The sequence below is a fragment of the Lepeophtheirus salmonis genome, chromosome 7 (genome assembly GCF_016086655.4).
Source record: "Lepeophtheirus salmonis chromosome 7, UVic_Lsal_1.4, whole genome shotgun sequence".
NCBI classification, from domain to species: domain Eukaryota; kingdom Metazoa; phylum Arthropoda; class Copepoda; order Siphonostomatoida; family Caligidae; genus Lepeophtheirus; species Lepeophtheirus salmonis.
In genome coordinates this window covers 1309761-1313952 of record NC_052137.2, presented here as the reverse complement: position 1 = coordinate 1313952, position 4192 = coordinate 1309761, and the positions used below count along the sequence as shown (strand labels likewise).

Genomic DNA, 4192 nt, shown 5'->3' with positions numbered 1-4192 from the left:
TAAGTCATTTGTATTCGATTTTTGACAAATAAATTAAAGATTTATATACAGTTTCTGTAACTCCGTTACTTCTTCCCAGGAGTGTTTATCCATCCAAGAGACTAAAATATCCTTGTAATATTTTGTGTGTATAATGGAACATTCCATGTTACTATCTCACAACAAAATCATCAATTAAAAAAAAGTATTTCATCACAAAAAAAATATAAATTTTTTGACAATATTAAAATTGGGTCTTCCTTTGGGTAAGTTCAACCTTCCCAGTTTGGCATTAAAAACCTTTTTATGCTCTATAAATACCCCACAAAAATAGAATTGTATCTTAATAGCATTATCTACATTTAAGTTTATAATTGGAAAAGGTCATCATATGCTCCATAATAGTAAAGTCCTTATTTTTCTTTTAAAAAAATATTTAATTGTATGGTTGATTATATTGTATTTTAGTTTTTTAACCTTTCCAACATATATATGAATAGCCTTTTGACTCCATATTTATAATTCAATGATAGCCAATAATGTCTATAAACTGAAAGGAACATTTTGAGACCTATAGGACTTCATATTTCAAGCATTGGAAAAATAAGCACCACATTACTGCAGACGGTTCCCTAATCGTAAACTTATCTTGGCATGGAGTACCAAGCGTTCTGTTCCATTAAAATATGAACACTTTTCATTTTAAACTTCAACAGTATATAATTTATTAATGAATACTAGAATCTTTACAAAATTAATAATATAAGTAGATGTATGTCGGAGCTCAGTTTATCATTTATGTAGGAGCAATTATGGCTTAGAGGCTGCGGTACGAGGTCTAGTACCTGATGCAGATGTAGTCCTCTTTCATGGTGTTTTAGTGCTGACTGCCAGGTCCTTTGAGGCCCTTGGTGTTTGGATGACGGAAATTACAGGCCGTCTACCTCGACATGTACTGAAAAGGTGTAGTCGAGGGGATTTGCATCAGGGCTGTAGGGGTGCCAAAAGTGAAGAAAAAAAAAAAAGATGAGTTCAAATGAACTCGAAAGAGTTTTGAAACAAAAGTGATGGATTTCTTTCATTGCTGGAATCAAAAGTGGCCTCTCCACCCTCACAAGTATCTTTCCACTCAATTTTTTGACATCTCTCTGGATATTTTTGTGTGAAGCCCCAAGATCTCTTGTATGGGGTCACGTTGACTAGAGAGTATTGACCTCATCCGGGTCCAGTTTGGCCTTTTTGACAAAGCCCTTCTTTCTTTCCAACGTTTCGGTCTCGTTGAGGGAATAGAAGATGGTCCTGGAGACGCCCATCTGCTTGGAGTGTGCAAATGGAAATTCGTCGGACACGTTCCAGTGTCATTTTCTCGACTGGTACGTAAAATGGAGTGTTGTCTTTTGTAACTAATTGCTTATGCTTTAATATGTAGAAATATAAATTAATTTTCATCACTACACCTTCATTAATTATTGAATTACTAAGTGCTCAGATTACAATAGACATCCATTTGAGACTCGAGGCGATTCATTATGTAATATATCCTTGTTTGGCTAGAGGTTAGTGTCCCATATTGTTTTAATATAATATTTAGTCGTTTCCTTTTTCATTCCAGCCATCATAAAAATTTGGGGTCTATCCGAATGGGGATCTTACAAACGCAATCTACTTTTGATGAACCCATTTGAAACATTCATATACACGCTCCTGGCTTTGTGCCTTTTGCTTACTTTAAAAGAGAGCAAAAAGGATTGCTTCAGCATCGCTATTTCACGGGAAAAAGTTTAAGCACTGTTTAAAATATCCTTAATACCATTTAGCCCAATTCCTTGGGATCTTCCTAAATAAGTGGATTTTGACCTCTGTTGTTCCTTGAAGTATTTTACTGCCATATAACTTCACATGGTGTTATTGAAGGTTGATATTTACACTTTTAAAATACACATGACGTCATCAAAAAATGTATCTACAGTTTCCCTCTAGAGCAAATTTTCAAGGATACCAATTCAGAATGATTTTTCTTTGGAATTGATCAAAATAGAATTCTTCATTGAGACCGGTTCAGATGGAACTTCTTTAGAGTACCAAATTAGTTTGGGCATATCTAAATTGTAACAGTTTCAGACAGATCATTGCAGATTTTTTAAACAAAACCAAGTTAAGCAATTAGTTGCAAAGTATCCGGTTTTTATGGGAAATATGTGGGAACTTTTAATTTTGATATTCCGGGTATGAGTCGATAGATACGAGTATTACCCGGACCTATAAAAGTTCATTGGCATTTTGAAATATAAAAAAATGATGTATTTTATGCAAAAAAATAAAATATTGCAATATCTTTTTCTTTTTTAATACGTAGATATATAAATTTAATTAATTTTGTATATTTTATTATAATTATTTTTTTTTTTTCATCAATGTATGTATTTATGTATTTTAGAGACGGGCTTGTACATATCTATACTTTATTATGATTTGGTTATTTAAAACAGATTATGATTTGGGAAAGGAAGGTAGCTACTCACTTCATTTTGGATTAGTTGAAAAATAGGATTAAATTTAATTACATATATGTTTGTATGTATACACTATAGGCCTCTTAATTTGCATGCAAAAATATTGTATATCCTCTCTTTTATATGTTTATAAATAATTTAATATAAACAAATCTTGTTTATCAAGAACAACATTTATTAATTATTTAATAATCTATATATATATAAAGTATGAAAATGAAACTTTTATTATTTTTTCAATTTTTAATGATCATACATTACCTTGTACGTGCAATGTAAAAAAAAGACAGTAGAGGTAATTAAAATGTTAGTGGAGTTAATTCTATTATATCAGAGGTGTGGCCGATAATTTTGCTCTAAGTATTTTCACCAACAATAAAATCAAGAAACGACGACTCAAAACCAATTTATGAAATGTTAAAATACTATACTTAGATATATGTTTTTTTCAATATGTCTTCTTTACAGTCGGTAACAACTTGTACACGTCGGTGAGCAGACTGACAAATCTTGACAATGAAACCTGTGTCCATGGCGTATCACACTGTCATGATTAGTGTTGTGTAGGTCCTTATCTATTCGGTACAGTGGAGTCTTAGGACCGGTCCTTGGACCGTACCTTAAGACAGTTGGTATTTAGGGCCTTTGGTCCCTGGAAAACTGTGTGACCTTGGACTTTTCATAAAAATATTGATGGTTATTTCAGACAAATATGATATATCAATTTCTTATTAAAATTATTGCATATATCTTGCAAAAAATATTAGTTTCTTTAATATAATAAGAACATATTCCATTGTTAATTACTTTATAATTTATTCTATTATTTAACAGAATAATTTCAAAAAAAGAAGAAGGAAAAACATCCTCATTGACGTCATTGAGAATGATTTAACCTTCTGTAAGGACTGACATTTGGGACTGGCCTGCGATCCTAAATAAGGATGTTATGTTAGTCATGATGGCGGATCATTTGGATTAAAGGTGAATAATATATTCTTCTCCAAGAAGCCTCAAATTACAATGACCTTGTGGTTGTGGTCAGGGCTGAAGAACAGCTACATAGAGGCAGGCCAGAACTTAGCCATCTTGTAACTGTAGAAGTTTTATTTCTTCTTGAGCATATGGCGCTGTAGTTGACATTTTGATGTTGTCCGGATGTAAATGTTACCGGTCCCTACACCCTTCTTATTGTCACTCCTACATTTTTACAATTAGGCACAAGATAAATTAACAGATCTTATTTACTTTGGTTTCAGGTTCATTTGGTTGCAATATGAAACTTTGTAATTAAAAATAATGGAGATAAAATCGTAATTAAATCCTACTGCAAGTTGTAAGCCCCAACTCTCTATTACCAAATATATTTCTGAATATGTCATTATCTGAATATGCTAAGCTATTCTTCTTTCGAGCATTTTCAAAGTTGTCACAAATAACATGTTCATTTACTGAGGGGGACCAAAAATTTCTAGTAGCATAAAAGGGATTTTTACATATTTTACACATCTTTTATGCAATACATTTAACCTCCTTCACAAGAATTAATAACAGCCAATACACCCTGTCAAACAGATTGGCAGCTCTTGACAATGTATCCTATTCTTCTCCAATACACCTCAAACTACTACGCTGAAGAAGTTGAAGCCAGGGTTGGAGATAGGACAAAAGTCAACCTTACTGTTGATGCAGAAGTTTTG

The 4192-nt window shown here is 32.4% G+C and overlaps 1 long non-coding RNA gene across 1 annotated transcript; it reads left to right on the top strand.

Moving 5' to 3' along the window:
• The first annotated feature begins 1451 nt into the window (after positions 1 to 1451).
• On the top strand, positions 1452 to 3876 carry LOC139905993 (uncharacterized). The gene is made up of 2 exons (XR_011781182.1): positions 1452 to 1535; positions 1592 to 3876. It is a non-coding gene; the product is annotated as an uncharacterized lncRNA (long non-coding RNA).
• The last annotated feature ends 316 nt before the right edge of the window (positions 3877 to 4192 follow it).